Source organism: Wolffia australiana, chromosome 9 (assembly GCF_029677425.1).
Source record: "Wolffia australiana isolate 7733 chromosome 9, ASM2967742v1".
Classification (NCBI taxonomy): Eukaryota; Viridiplantae; Streptophyta; class Magnoliopsida; order Alismatales; family Araceae; genus Wolffia; species Wolffia australiana.
The window spans coordinates 14,881,151-14,898,707 of record NC_135843.1 but is presented as its reverse complement, the minus strand read 5'-3'; the positions used below and the strand labels follow the sequence as shown (position 1 = coordinate 14,898,707).

At 37.5% G+C, this 17,557-nt stretch overlaps 1 non-coding gene across 1 annotated transcript; it reads right to left on the bottom strand.

The window, feature by feature from the left end:
* Positions 1–17,134: 17,134 nt before the first annotated feature.
* On the bottom strand, positions 17,135–17,242 carry LOC144708109 (small nucleolar RNA R71). Its single transcript, XR_013582655.1, has one exon. It is a non-coding gene; the product is annotated as a small nucleolar RNA R71 (small nucleolar RNA).
* Between the last annotated feature and the right edge of the window lie 315 nt (positions 17,243–17,557).

Here is a 17,557-nt window from a genome sequence, read left to right as displayed (position 1 = left end):
TTGCAGGCGTAAAGATCCAATTTAAAATCATTCAGGGTTTATTTGCAATTGCATTATTAATTTTAGAGAAAATTGGAGGAGAGAGAGTGCTGAAAGGACATATATACAAATACCTCTGGGCGGCGTCAGTGCCTTCCGCCGCGTCGACGTGGCGAAATCATAGCCGTTGGATTAAAATCCAACGGATATGAGATGTGCGCTACACGCAGGAGGTAAGTACACCGCCCGTGCAGCGCATACAACGCGCGTGCACGGTTGGTGACGTGGCGACATTTTAATGGACAAGGTATAAAGAAACGCACCGGTACGTGCGTAGCGATGCATATGCAAATCCCGCTTTTCGATTTTTCTTTTGTTTTTCTTTTTTTCCCCAGGTGGGGTACGTGGCCCGATGAGAGAGAGCCCGCCAAAGATATTTGAAATGCGGCAACCAATAGGCTGCCGACACATCATTGCGTGAATTAAGAAATAAATCAATTTTAATCAAATGGTTAAAATTGGTTAAAATTGATTTATTAATAACTTTCGATCCTGAAGTCCGATTGAGATGATTTTTTTATGGATTTGCTCGTCTTGATCCCCTCTTTCTACCTGTATGGTTGGATCATTCAGATCTAGACTACATTGATAGATACACATTAATTACTAAACGGGGGTAAAATGGTGATTTTCACCATGTAACCTAGGTATAAAAGCTGAATTTCGAGAGGAGGGACTCATTCTGGAGGGTGCTTCATCACAGCTGCAAGACAGAGAGAGTCCCAGCCTGGATCAACAGTTTTGGTATTTTTTTCTTTCATTGTATTCAAACTTTTGTGCATTTTGAATGAAATAGGTTAAGTTGTTTGTTTCTTCATCTCCATTCTAGTCTGAACCTCTAAATCGCTTGGCTTGAGCGGCATGTACAAGCCCTGATTAGGATTGAGAGGAGAAATTGAGGAATTTTACCTGGGCATTCAATTGCATTCCAAAGAAAAACTCTAAAAAATTTAGTTTTACTTCTTAGAATTCTCAATTTCCCCATTTTAGTTCTGAATTATCAATCTGCAAAAATCAACCCAACTCATTTTAAGAACCCTCTTTCAACCTCTCTAAATGACTTCTTGGATCCTTTAGTTAGGATTAAAGAAGAAAATTTAGAGCCCTTAATTCTTCTAGTCTTCTCATCTCTTCTATCCCCCTCTCTAAATTCTCACCTAATTAGGGTGACTTGATCCTCATTGAAGATCAAATTCACTCTAATTAGGATCTAAAACACCAAAAAGAAAATCAAATTGAAATTCCTACTTGCCTCCCTTGGACGACACTCATACTTATCACCATACATGTTAAGTAGAGTTTTATAAATTTTATTGCATAAGCCAAAAATTCACAACGACAAGGGCTAAAAAATTGCGTATTTTTCACCCCTATTTGCGGCTTATCAAATAGAGATAGAGATAGAACTAGAGATATAAATATAGATAGATATAGAAATAAAAATAGAGTAAGAGATAGAGAAAGAGATAGAGATAAATATAGATATAGACATAGAAATAGGGATTGAGATAGGGATAGAGATATAGATAAAGATAGAGATAGAGATAGAGATAGAGATAGAGATAGAGATAGAGACAGAGATAGAGATAGAGATGGAGACAGAGATAGAGATAGAGATAGAGAAGGAGATAGAGATAGACATAAAGAGAGAGATAGTGATAGAGATAGTGATATAGGTAGAGTTAGAGATAGAGATAAAGATAGAGATGGAGATAGAGATAGACATAGAGACAGAGATAGTGATAGAGATAGTGATATAGGTAGAGTTAGAGATAGAGATAGAGATAGAGATTGAGATAGAGATAGAGATGGAGATAGAGATAGAGATGGAGATAGAGATAGAGATAGAGATAGAGATAGAGATAGAGATAGAGATAGAGATAGAGATAGAGATAGAGATAGAGATAGAGATAGAGATAGAGATAGAGATAGAGATAGAGATAGAGATAGAGATAGAGATAGAGATAGAGATAGAGATGGAGAAAGGGATAGAGATAAAATATTAATAAACATAGTTATAGAGATAGAGATACAGACAGAGAAAGAGATCGAGATAGAGATAGATATAGAGATATACATAGAGATGAGACAGAGATAGAGATGGAAATAGAGATAGAGTGATGGGGGACCATCCAGCTGACGCCACGACGGGGCGCATGCAACCGCACCGTGCCGCTCACACCGATGTTTGCCAGCCGAGGTTTAAGTACTCCGCGTGAGCATTTTATTCTCGTCGTTTCTTTGTTGTTGTCCTTTGTGACTTTCGTTCTTGGATTTTATGGACTGAGCCGGTGTTGGGCGTCGTCCTTGTCATGTTTTTGTTTTCAATTGTGACCGTTTGAGAGAGGCTGAACCACGTCTCACGATGGTTCGTCCTCCCCACGTCTCACTTGGCACCTATCCTGATTATATAAGGGGATAGCATTTGTTGAAGAAATTTCCAACTTGTGTCTCCACCTATGTTACAGAGTAGAGCGTAGAGAGGTTTGGCTATCCTCGTCCACGTCGAGATCACTCCATGGTTAGAGCCCCCGCTGTCACGTCGAGATCACTCCGTGGCGACGTGCTTCAACGTTCCGTCGAGATTACTCCGGAACGCCTAAAGATCGAGAAAGCATCCCTTCTTGAAGCCAAGGAATATTCCGTCGAGATCACTTCGGAGGATTCTCAAGGATTCAGGAAAGCATCTACACGGGAGGATCGTCGTCAGCCGTCCCTGTCGAGATCACTCCGGGTACGTGCCGCCGATGTTCGTCCTCAAGAACTCTCCAACCGCCCTCAAGAAATCGCCCCCCCCTCCGTTCAAGAAAAGCCTTCTTGGGAATCCTGAGAGGTTTGGCGTAAAGACATCTCCAAGAACTATTTTCTTGGAGGCCAGTGCACTGTTGCACCACCACAGGCTTTGCCGCCGTGCCACACCACAGATGTCCCCACCGCCGCCGACATCGCCCTCCCTTCGTGCGTCCCGCGCACGTCCGGTGTCTATCCTACACCGCCCCTGCACGCGTCCCGCATGCGTCCGCCTGCGCGCACCTCACGCACGCCCACCTGCATGCACCCCGCGTGCTCCCGCCTGCGCGCGTCCCGCGTACGTCCACCTGCACGCGCCCCGCACGTGCCCGCCAGCGTGCGCCCTGTGTGACTGCCTGCGCGCACCGCACATGCCCACTAGCACGCGCCCCTGCGTGTGCCCACCTGCGCGCACCTGAGCACGCCCCCCGCGCCCCCACGCGCCCCCGCGTGCGCTCGCCCTGCGCGCACTTGCGCACGGCCCCTGCGCACCCCACGCACCTCGCGCCCACAGGCGCCCGCCCGTGCCAGCGCGCGCTCCTGGTACTCGACCGCGCCAGCCACCGCCGTTGACCACCCCGTTGGCGTCTCGTGGGTCTCCACCTCCATCCGAGCCAATCTCCTTGGAGAACCGCGGACGACGTCCGCACCTCAATCAATTACGCTACTATGGGGGCTTCGTCAACAAGTGGATTATCATCAATCAGGTACTTCTCCATCTCCCCTCGATCATTTCAGTATTATTACATCCTTCAGTGCCGTCATCCGCTCGCTCTTCCTCTGCCTTGGTTTACTCCGGTAAACATTATAGGATAGCCACCTTCGTCGAGAGATAGGTTTCTTCATTGTGGTAGAAGGTTTTAATCGTTGATTCTTAGGCGTTGAACATCTTCAGGCCGTCAAACGCCCCTCACTCCTTAGACGTCTTAGTTGGTCCAACAGGCCATTGGGAGTTTGATCGGATCAATATCTCATTTATTGATTGACGTGACTTCCCTCCCTATTCGTGGTCGCCGATTAGTGCTCTTTAAGGGATTTTCTTTCTCGAGGCATTCATTCATATGAATTACGAACCCACTCATCGTCTTCCTGTGACGTAATACGAGCCGTCCCATCCTGGCACGCTCCTCATATTACATCATAGAGATCGAGATAGAGATAGAGATAGGGCTATAATACAGAGAGAGAGAAAGAGATCGAAATAGAGATCGACATAGCCATCAAGATAAAGACAGAGATAGAGATTGAGGACGATGAAGATAGAGAGATAGAGTTAGAGAGAGAGAGAGAGATGGAGATAGAGATATAGATATAGATAGAGATAAAGATAGAGATAGAGATAGAGATAGAGAGAGGGATACAGATAGAGATAGAGATAAAGATAGGGATAGAGATAGCGATAGAGATAGAGATAGAAGTAGAAATAAAGATAAAAATAGAAATAAAAGATAGAGATAGAGATAGAGATAGAGATAAAGATAGAGATAGAGAGAGACATAGAGAACGAGATAGAGATAAAGATAGAGATAGAGATAGAGATAGAGATAGAAATAGAGATAGAGAAAGAGATAGAGATAGAGATAGGGATAGAGATAGAGATATATATAGAGATAGAAATAGATATAGAGATAAAGATAGAGATAGATATAGAGATAGAGATACCGATAGAGATAGTGAAAGAGATAGAGATAGAGACAGAGATAGAGACAGAGATAGAGAAAGAGATAGGGATAGAGATAGATATAGGGATAGAGATAGAGATAGAGATAGAGATAGAAAGAGAGAAAGAGATAGAGATTGAGATAGAGATAGAGATAGAAATTAAGAAAGAGATAGAGAGAGATATAGAGATAGATCTAGAGATAAAGATAGAGATAGAGATAGAGATAGCGATCAAGATAAAGATAGAGATAAAATTGAGAAAGATGAAGAGAGAGATAGAGTTAGAGATACAGATATAGATAGAGATAGAGATAGAGATAAAGACAAAGATAGAGACAGAGATAGAGATGGAGATAGAGATAGAGATAGAGATAGAGATAAAGATAGAGATAGACATAGAGATAGAGATAGATAGAGATACCGTGATAGAGATAGAGATAGCGATTATGATGAAGATAGAGAGAGATAGAGATAGAGTTAGATACAGTGATAGAGATATAGCAAACGATAGAGATAGAGATGGAAATAGAGAGAGAGATAGAGATAGAGATAGAGATACAGATACAGATACAGATAGGGATAGAAATAGAGATAGAGATAGAGATAGAGATAGAGATAGAGATAGAGATAGGGATAGAGATAGAATTGGCGATAGAGATAGATTTGGAGATAGGGATCGAGAAAGAGATCGACACTGAGATAGAGATAAAAATAGAGATAGAGATAGAGATAGAGATAGATATAGAAATATTAATAGACATAGATATAGAGATAGAAATACAGTAATAGATAGAGATAGAGATAGTGATAGTAATAGAGATAGAGATAGCGATATACATAGAGATGAGATAGAGATAGAGATGGAAATAGAGATAGATTTTGATATAAAAATAGAGATAGAAATAAAGATCAAAATATAGATAGAGATAGAGATGGAGATGGAGATCTAGAAGGAGATTGAGATAGAGATAGGGATAGAGATAGAAATTGAGATAGAGATACACATATACATAGAGATGAGATAGGGAGAGATATGGAAATAGAGATAGAGATGGATATAGAGATAGAAATAGAAATAGAGTTCAAAATAGAGTTAGATATAGACATCGAGATATTCATAGAGATGAGATAGATATAGAGATGGAAAAAAAGACAGAGATCGAGATAGAGATAGAGATAGACCTATATTACAGTGATAAAGAAAGAGATCGAAATAGAGATAGACATAGCGATCGAGATAAAGATAGAGATAGAGATGGAGAAAGAGATCGAAAATGGGATAGACATAGCGATCGAGATAGAGCTAGAGATAGAGTTAGAGATAGAGATAGAGATAAGCATAGAGATAGAGATTGAGATAGCGATAGAGATAGAGATAGAGATAGAAATAGAGATAGAGATAGAGAAAGAGATATAGATTGACATAAAGATCCAGATAGGGATAAAGATAGAGATAGAGATAGAGATAGAGATAGAGATAGAAATAGAGATAGAGACAAAGATAGAGATAGAGAAAAAGATAGAGATAGAGATAGAGATAGAGATAGAGATAAAGCTAAAGATAGAGATATAGATAGAGATAGAAATAGAAATGGAGATAGAGATAGAGATAGAGATAGATATGGAGTTAGAGATAGAGATAGAGATAAAGATAGATTTGTAGATAGAGATAGCAATAAAGTTGGAGATTGAGACACAGATATAGATAAATGTAGAGATAGAAATAGAGAAAGGGATACAAATAGAGATAGAGATAGAGAAAGAGATACAGATAGAGACAGAGATAGCGATAGAGATAGAGATGGAGATAGAGATATAGATAGAGATAGAGAGAGAGCGATAGATGCTAGAGATAGAGATAGCGATAGAGATAGAAATATTAATACCGATAGAGATAGCGATAGAGATAGAAATATTAATACCGATAGAGATAGCGATAGAGATAAAAATCGAGATTGTGATAGGGATAGAGATAGAGATAGAGATAGAGATACATAACGATAAAAAGAAAGAAATAAAGATAGAGATAGGGCTATAATGCAGAGATGAAGAAAGAGATCGACATAAAAATAGACAGCGATCGAAATAATGATAGAGATAGAGATTGAGAAAAATGAAGGGAGAGATAGAGATAGAGATAGAGATAGAGTTAAAGAGAGAGATAGAGATAGGCATATAGATAGAGATAGAGATAGAGATAGAGATATAGATAGAGATAGAGATAGAGATAGAGACAGAGATAGAGACAGAGATAGAGATAGAGAGAGAGATAGAGATGAAGATAGAGATAGAGATAGAGTAGAGATAGAGATAGAAATAGAGATAGAGATGGAGTTAGAGATAGCTATATTTAGATAGAGAAAGAGACAGAGACAGAGATAGAGATAGAGATAGAGAAAGAGATAGAGATATAAATAGATATAGACAAAAACAAAGAGATAGAGATAGAGACAGTGATAGAGAAAGGGATAGAGATAGAGATAGATATAGAGATAGAGATAGCGCTAGAGTTGGGAATAGAGATACAGATATAGATAGAGATAGAGATAGAGATAAAGATAGAGATAGAGATAGACATCCAGATAGAAAGAGAGACAGAGATAAAGATAGAGCTAGAGATACAGAGAAAGATATAGAGATAGAGATAAAGATAGAGATCGAGATAGCGATAGAGATAGAGATAGAGATAGAGAGAGAGATAGTGATAGAGATAGAAATATTTATAGAGATAGAGATAGAGATAGTGATAGAGATAGAAATAGTAATAGGGAAAGAGATAGAAATAGAAATAGTGATAGTGATAGAGAACGACATAGAGATAGAGATAGAGATACAGATCAATAAAGAGAAAGAGATAGAGATAGACATAGAGATAGAGAGAGAGATAGCGATAGAGATCGAGATAGATAAAGAGATTGAAATAGAGATAGAGATACAGCTACAGATTGAGACAAATATAGAGAAAGAAAGAATGATTAAGATAGAGAAATAGATAGAGATAGTGATAGAGATAGAGATTTTTACAGGGTTAGAGAGAGAGATAGAGATAGAGATGAAGATAGAAAAAAAAAGTATAGCAAGTGATAGAGATAGAGATAAAGATAGATATAGAGATAAAGCAAGAGATAGAGATAGAGAGAAAGTTAGATATATATATAAAGATAGAGATAGAGATTGATATAGAAATAGAGATACAGTAAGAGATATAGATGGAAATGGAGATAGAGATCGAGGTAGACATAGAGATCAAGAAAGAGATAAACATTGACGTAGAGATAGAGATAGACATAGAGATAGAAATATTAATAGACATAGTTATAGAGATAGAGATACAGATAGGGATAGAGATAGAGATAGAGATAGAGATCGAGATTGAGATAGAGATACAGATAGAGATATACACAGAAATAATTAGAGATAGAGATGGAAATAGAGATAGAGCTCAGGGTAAAGATACAGATAGAGCTATCATACAGAGATAAAGAAAGAGATCGAGATAGAGATAGAATAGCGATTGAGAAAGATGGAGAGAGAGGTAGAGTAAGAGATACAGATGAAGATAGAGAAAGAGAGAGAGATAGAGATACAGATACAGATAGCGAGAAAAATAGAGATAGTGATAGAGATAGAGATAGCGATAGATTTGGAGATAGAGATACCGATAAAGATAGAGATAGAGATAGAGATAGAGAAAGAGATGCAAATAGCGATAGAGATAGAGATAGAGATAGACGTAGACACAAACAGAGATATACATCAAGATAAAAAGCGAGATAGAGATAAAGATAGAGATAGAGATACAGATACAGATAGAGATAGAGATAAAGATACAGAGAGAGAGAGATAGAGATAGAGATTAATATAGCGATAGAGATAAAGATAGAGACAGAGATAGTGAAAGAGATATAAATATTAATAGAGATCGAGATAGAGATATAGATCGAGATAGCGGTAGAGATAGAGATAGAGAGAAAGATAGTGATAGAGATATAAATATTAAAAGAGATGGAGATGGAGATAGTGATAAAGATAGAAATATTAATAGCGATAGAGATAGAAATAGAAATAGTCATAGTGATAGTTAAAGAGCTAGAGATAGAGATAGAGATACCGATCGATAAAGAGAAAGAGATAGAGATAAAGATAGAGATAGAGATCGAGATAGACAAAGAGAAAAAATAGAGATAGAGATTCAGCTACAGATTGCGACAGATATAGAGAAAGAAAGAATGATTAAGATAGAGAAATAGATAGGGATAGCGATAGAGATAGAGATTTTGACAGGGTTAGAGAAATAGATAGAGATAGAGGAACAGATAGATATAGAGATAAAGATAGACATAGAGATTGATATAGAGATAGAGATACAGTAAGAGATAGAGATAGAATTGGAGATAGAGATCGAGCTAGACATAGAGATCAAGAAAGAGATAGACATTGACATAGAGATAGAAAGAGACATAGATATAGAAATATTAATAGACATAGTTATAGAGATAGAGATACAGATAGGGATAGAGATAGGATAGAGATACAGATAGAGATAGAGATATGCATAGAGATGAGATAGAGATAGAGATGGAAATAGAAATAGAACTCAAGGTAGAGATACAGATAGAGCTATCATACAGAGATAAAGAAAGGGATCCAGATAGAGATAGAGATACAATTGAGAAACATGGAGAGAGAGGTAGAGTTAGAGATACAGATGGAGAGAGAGAAAGAGAAAGAGATACAGATATAGATAGAGATAGAGATAGAAATAGAGATAGAGATAGACATAGAGTTGGAGATAGAGATGCAGGTAAAGATAGAGATCGATAAAGAGATGCAAATATCGATAGACATAGAGATAGAGATAGAGGCAGAGACAGAGATAGAGATATACGTCCAGATAGAAAGAGAGATAGAGATAGAGATAGAGGTAGAGATAGAGATACAGAGAGAGAGATAGAGAAAGAGATAGAGATAGAGATTGGTTTTGAGATAGAGATAGATATACAGCTAGAGATAGTGATAGAGATATAAATATTAATAGAGATAGAGATAGAGGTAGAGATAGAAATAGAGATAGTGATAGAAAAAGTGATAGAGATAGAGATAGAGATATAGATACAGATCGATGAAGAGAAAGAGATACAGATAGAAATAGAGATAGACATAGCGATAGAGATAGAGATAGAGATAGAGATAGAGATAGAGTTAGAGATAGAGATAGAGAAAGAGATTGAAATAGAGATATAGACACAGCTACAGATTGAGATAGATATAGAGCAAGAAAAAAAGATTAAAATAGAGAATAGATAGAGATAGCAATAGAGATAGAGATATAAATAGGGATAGAGAAAGAGATAGAGATAGAGATGAAATTAGAAAAAATAGTAGACATAGTGATAGAGATAGAGATAGAGATAGAGAAAGGGATAGAGATAAAGATAGAAATAGAGATAGAGATAGAGATAGAGATAGAGATAGAGATGGAGATAGAGCAAGAGACAGTGATAGAGATAGAAGTGAGCGATAAAGATAGAGATAGAGATAGAGATAGAGATAGAGATAGCGATAGAGATAGAGATAGAGATGGAGATAGAGATGGAGATAGAGATAGAGATAGAGATAGAAGATAGCGATAGAGATAGAGATAGAGATAGAGATAGAGATAGAGATAGAGATGGAGATAGAGATGGAGATAGAGATAGAGATAGAGATAGAAGATAGCGATAGAGATAGAGATAGAGATAGAGATATAGATAAAGATAAAGATAGAGATAGAGATAGAGATTGAGATGGAGATATAGTTAGAGATAGAGATAGAGATAGAGAGAGAAAGATAGAGATAGAGATAGAGAGAGAAAGATAGAGATAGAGATAGAGATAGAAATAGAAAAATAGAGAGAGATCGAGATAGAGATAAAGATAGATATAAAGATAGAGATAGAAATAGAGATAGAGAAAGGGAAAGAGATATATAGGGATAGATATAGAGATAGAGATAGAGATAGAGATAAAGATAGGGATAGATATAGAAATGGAGATGGAGATAGAGATAGAGATAGAGTTAGATATACAGATAAGGATAGATATAGAGATAGTGATGGAGAAAGCGATAATGATACGGAAAGAGATAGTGATAGAGATACAGAAAGAAATAGACATAGAGATACAGACTGATAAAGAGAGAGATAGTGATGGACATAGAGATAGATACAGAGATAGAGATAGAGATAGGGATAGTGATAGGGATAGAGATAGAGAAAGAGAAAGAGATAGAGGTACATACGAAGATAAAGATACAAATAGACATAGTGATAGAGATAGAGATAGAGATAGAGATAAAGATCGAGAAAGAGATAGAGATATATGTACAGATATGATAGAAATGACGATAGAGATAAAGATAGTGATAGAGATACAGATATAGACAGATAGAGAAATAGAAACAATAACAGTGATAGTGATAGAGATAGAGATACAGATAGAGATAGAAATCGAGATGTAGATAGAAATACGAATACAGATAAAGATAGAGATAGAGATGGGGATAGAGATAGAGATAGAGATACACATCAACATTGATATCGAGAAAAAGATTGAGATAGAGATAGAGATAGCAATAAGATAGAGATAGAGATACAGATAGAGATAGAGATAGAGATACAAACAGAGATAGAGATAGAGATCGAGAAAGAGATAGCGATAGAGATGGAGATAGGGATAGGGATAGAGATAGATATAGAGATAGAGATAGACATAGTAATAGAAATAGGGAAGGAGATGGAGATAGAAATAAAGATAGAGATGAGATAGAGATAGAGATGGAAATACAGATAGAGATAGAGATCGAGGTAGAGAGAGCGATAGAGATAGAGATAGAGATCGAGATACAGACAGCGATAGAGATTCAGATAGAGATAAGGATAGATATAGAGATAGAGATAGAGATATAGATAGAGATAGAGAGAGATAGGGATCGAGATAGAGAAAGATAAAGAGAGAGAGATCGAGATAGAAATAAAGATAGGGATAGAGATAGAGATAGAGATTGAGCAAAAATTAGAGACAGTGATAGAGATAGATATAGAGGTAGAGATAGAAATAGAGATAGAGATAGCGATAGAGATATAGATAGAGATGGAGATAGGCATGGTAATAGAGATAGAGATAGGGATAGAGATAGAGATAGAGATAGAGATCGAGATAGTGATAGCGATAATGATGAAGATAGAGAGAGATAGAGATAGAGTTAGATACAGTGATAGAGATAGAGGAAAGGACAGAGATAGAGATAGAAATAGAGAGACAGATAGAGATAGAGATAGAGACACAGATACAGATAGGGATAGAGATAGAGATAGAGGTACAGATACAGATACAGATAGAGATAGAGATAGAGATAGCGATAGTATTATAGGTAGAGAGAGATAGAGATAGAAATGGAGATAAAGATAGCGATAGAGATAGAGATAGAGATAGAGATAGCGATAAAAAAATATAAGGATAGATATAGAGATAGAGATGGTGATAGAGATAGAGAAAATGATAGAAATTGAAATAGAGATAGGGATAGAGAGAGAGATAGAGATAAAGATAGAGATAGAGATACAGATAGAGATAGATATAGAGATAAAGAGAGAGATAGAGATAGACATAGAGATTGCGATAGAGATATCAATGGAAATGGAGATAAAGACAGAGACAGAGATAAAGATAAATATAAAGATATGGATAGATATAGAGCTAGCGATAGATATAGTGATAGATAAAGAGATTGAAATAGTGATAGAGATACAGATTAATAAAAATAAATGAATAGATATAGACATAAAGATAGAGAGAGAGATAGAGATAAAGATAGAGAAAGAGATAGACATAGTGATAGAGATGGTGATAGAGATAGAGATAAAAATCAAGATAGAGATAGGGATAGAGATAGAGATATAGGTACAGATATGATATCGATAGAGTTACAGATAGAGATAGATATATAGATAGATAGAGAGATAGAAAAAATAATAGTGGTAAAGATTGATATAGGGATAGAGATAGAGAAAGAAATAGAGATAGAGTTAGCGATACATATACAGAAAGAGATAGAGATTGGTTTGGAGATAGAGACATAGAAAGAGATTGATATAGAGATAGAGAGGGATATAGAGATAGAGATAGAGGTAGAGATAGAGATAAAGATAGAAATAGAGATGGAGATATAGATAGGGATAGAGATAGAGATAGAGATAAAGATAGAGACAGAGATAGAGATAAAGATAGAGATAGAAATAGAGATAAAGATAGAGATAGAGATAGAGATAGAGATAGAGATAGAGATAGAGATAGAGATAGAGATAGAGATAGAGATAGAGATAGAGATAGAGATAGAGATTATCTCTCCTTCTTCGTAGTTATGCATTGAGGACCATGCATGTTTTAGTAGGGGGGAGCTAGTTCATTTTATATGGCAAACTGTGATTCATGCATTTAATTTTTAAGAATATTAGATGAATTAAACCTTCTTTTAGCCATCTTAACATGCATATACGAGAATCATACTTCTCATCCAGTGGTTTGGGAACATATGTAGAGAACTTAAGCTCTTAGAGCGGATTAAGAACATGTTGAGGTGTAACACACGTGATTTTGAGCAATGTGGGTTCAATTTCAAATTGGGGAGGGTGTCTAGTAGGTGATTAGATGATGGAAAATCTAAGGGTAGAAGCTCTATGCTTCAAAGGAGAGTGATGAGTGAATTGAGATCCCCCATTCCATCAGCTCAAAATAGCCGATCCCACCTATGTATTTTGTCCCACCATTAGCCTACTCTCATTTCAAAATAGTGGGCAGTCATTCTCCAAGTCCTATGCACAGAATACATCATCTCCATCCACCTCATTGTTTCACACGCTTCATGCCATATCCATCACAACTTGACTCCACCACCTTGCTTCCACTACCGAGGATATGCCCATCTCCCAAGTACGTCTATCTCCCTTTCCACGGTATCACTACGATACTGCCTCTTCGACTCTTTTTCTGTCCATAATTCACTCTGCATTATCTAAATCTTATTCTTCTGTCCCTTCTCTCTAGACCAATGTGATTGTTATGACACTCATGATAGTTGTGATCAGATGTTTGAAAACCACTTAGATGATGGAAAGTGTTTCATTTTTTTTGTCATGCCCCTCTTCGATATAAAAAATAAAAGAGGAAAAGAAGAAGAAGCAGAAAGGAAAAAAAAAACTATACAGTTGAGTATGAAAAAAAAAAGAGAAAAGAAAAAGAAGAAGAAGAAGACGAAGAGAAAAGGGGGGTTTGACTTGCGCAATTTCTTGTTTGTTAACTTTCCGTTCATGAGCGTATTATTCTCTATCTTTGTATCATCACATTGGTCCCATCTTTTCTATCTCCCCCATTTCTTCTGAAAATCTTGGAAGTAGGTTATCGCAGGTAGCACCACATCCCGTCAACCACACATTCACCCCATTTTTGAACACGTATTCCATCCCCTTCATGTTATTTCCACCTCTTGCATCACAACCCCAACAATTATGCCATACATCCTTTTTTGTTACCTTCCATTTTTTGTGCTAAAGAGGAGGATAAAATTGGCTGCCTCTATTCTTGGGGTGGAGAAACACTAATGGGAGACAAGTACTCAGTGGTCGCCACCCCGGGAGAGAGTGATCTTGCTTGCGAGAGATGTGAGACCAGCTTCGAATGAGTGCAGAAAGTTTACCTTAGGAGTATAGCGTCATACCTAGCAACAAGTACACTCCCTTCTCATCCACTTAGGCGTTCAAACCAAGGCGAAAGGAACTCCACATTCCTGAAAAGGTTGTAGCACAAATTGTCATGTAGTGTTTTAGCTCAGCTTGTGATTGATACACTTAACACTTCCAACACTCGTTGTCTGACATACAGGATGAAAAAAATGATGATGCGGCAAAATACTTAGATGTTGCAAAGGGACTATCAATGTCTAATCACGGGGGTATATGATAACACCCTAAATTCGGTCTTTATTTCATGTTATTAGCACAATTTTATGCATTTAAGGAGCTTAAAATGGGGTTGTTATCATATAATTACATGAAAATATTGTTTTCAAGTGATTTCTGATTTTCCCGAATTTTCTGTTAATTCTATGAATTTTAAAGGATTTATTGGAGATTGAAATAACTATTTTTGAACGAAAATGGCAAGTTAAACATTTAATTTCGAGATTTATCGGTATGGGGATAAATCAGTGAATTTTCTAGAAATTTCTAGAAATTTTTACGATTTTTTGGATTTTTCTGAGATTTATTTGAAGAGGAAATGCATTTATTCTAAGAAAACAGATATATTTATAAGAGAAAAAAAGTATTGACATAATATTTGAACTTTAAAGGGCTTTTTTGCAAAGTTTTGTTGCAAAAGCACCCTGAAAACAGCTCTCAGTCGTGACTGCAGGCGTTAAGATATGATATAAAATAGTCCAGGGTTTTATTGCAAATAGTTTATTAATTGTTTTCATGTTTTAGAAAAATAAAATGGCGGAGAGAGAATGCGGAAAGGATATATACACAAATATTCCAGGGGCGGCGTCTACCCACAATTTCAACTTTTATGAAGGGCTTTGTGGAAAAAAAAAGGGCAAAGAATCTCTCGCGCGTCGACGTGGCGCTATCGTGGCCGTCGGATGAGAATCCAACGAGGCTTGAAGAGGGGTTAGCTCTGGCAGGTAAGTTCACCGCCCACACGGCGCATGCAACGCGCCCGCACGGGCGGTAACGTGGCGCATGCGGATTAGTCGGCACGGCGAGAAAACTACACGCCCCGTGCATGCTCCATGTATACGCATAATCTTTTTTACCTTTCTTTTGTTTATTTCTATTTTTCGCCAGGGGGTACGTGGCGCAACGAGAAGACGCCCGCCTAGAGAAGATGAAACGTCTCTGCCAATGAAAAATCGACACGTCCGCGAGCGTTTAGAAGAAAAGAAAATTAAATAAATGAATTTAATCCAAGGGCAAATATTAGTTTAAATTCATTTATTCATAACTTTCAATCCAGAAGTCCGATTGAGATGATTTTTTATGGATTTTCTCGTCTTGATCCCCTCTTTTTATGGATTATTGAGATCAAGCCTGCATTGATAGATAAAACTTAATTACTCATTAGGGTTAAAATGGTACTTTTGCCATTTTACCTAGGTATAAAAGCCAAATTTCGAGAGGAGGGAGTCATTCTTGATGGTGCTCTATCACAGCTGCAAGACAGAGAGGACCTCTAGCTTGGATCAACCTGTTTGGTACATTTCCCTTCCATTATATTTGAATTTTTGTGCATTTTGAATGAAATTAGTTCAATTTCTTGTTTCTTCTTCTTGATTCTGATCTGAACTTCTAAATCGCTTGGCTTGAGCGGCATGTGCAAGCCCTGATTAGGATTGAGAGGAGAATTTGAGGGATTTAACTAGGCATTCAACTGCATTCCCAAAGAAAAACTCTAAAAAATTTAGATTTAATTTTTAGGAGATTAAATTACTCCCATTTCATTTCTGAATTATCAAACTTGCAGAACCAACCAAACTCAAATCAAAACTTCCCTCTCAACCTCTCTAATTGACCTCTTTGACCCTTTTATGTGGATCGAAGAAGCCAATTTAGAGCTCCCTATTTCTGCTATTCATCTCATCTCTTCTACTACCTTTTCTAAACTTCATTTCTAATTAGGGTGAGTTGATCCTCATTGAAGATCAAATTCACTCTAATTAGGGTTAAACTACCAAGAAGATCATCAAATTGAATTCCTTACTAGCTTCCCTTGGACGAGACTCGTACTTATCACTATACATCTTAAGTAGAGTTTTTATAAATTTTATTGCATAAGCCAAAATTCACAACGACAAGGGCTAAAAACTGTATAATTTCTACCCCTATTTTTTGCTTATCAATTGGCGCCGTTGCCACGGAGGCGACGCTAAGGAATTCAACGTGCCTATATTCATAAACAAAATTTGGCAAGCATTGATCGAATTTTTGATAAATATCGTTGTTATCAATTTTAAATTAAAAAGTGATTTGGTGGCTAACGACTAACGGGTGTTGTGTTTGAATTAGTGGTTTTGTATGAAGCTTAGGTTTGGATTTGTATCAGGGAGCAGTGACAGAGATTCCCTAGTAGTAGACTCCTCCACACCCGAATTGTCTTTCACCGAACCTACATTCATAGAAGAGACGTCGATTAGAACTTTACCAATGGACCCAATAGGTAATGGAACAAGAAACCCTGAGGTAGTTAACGATGGACGCAGGAGAATTAAAGAGTATTCCACACCAGCTGAAACGCCCATACTAACCAGGATATCTGCTCCTATTGGAGATGACGTGATGTTTAGAATTGACCCACACCAATTTCAGTTACTACCATCCTTTTTGGGGAAGGAAAATGAAGAGCCGTATGACTTCTTAGAAAAAATTTATGAAGCCTGTGATAGTTGCACTTACCCCAGAATTTCGAAGGAAGCAGTGAGAATGAAATTATTCCCTCATGCCCTTATGGATAGAGCCAAAGATTGGTTTAGAACGTTAGGGACAAATTTCGAATCTTGGAACGATAAGGAGAAAAGTTTTTTAAAGAGATATTATGCTGTGGCAAAGAAAAACTCCTTCAGAAGAGAGATTAGGAATTTTCAGCAGGGAAACGATACCTTCAGTGAAGCTTGGGAGAGATTGATGGGGCTCATTAGGAAATGCTCCGACCATGGCATTCTCAAATGGGAGTTAGTGCAATTTTTTTATGGGGACTGAATGATGGAGGACCATCCAGCAGATGGCGGCTCAGCGACGACGACGCCACCCGAGGATGCTACGATGACGCGCCATCAGCCACGCCGAGGCGCTCGCATCGACGTCCGTCATCCGGGGTTTAAGTACTCCGGGTAAGCAAGACTTTACCATTTTATTACTTTCATCATCATGTTGTATTTCTTTCCGAATTATGGATTGGGCCATTATTGTAGGGCCCGTCCTCGTCTTTGATTTTATCTTTTAGAATTGTATTTGAATTTGTAAGGAGAGACCGA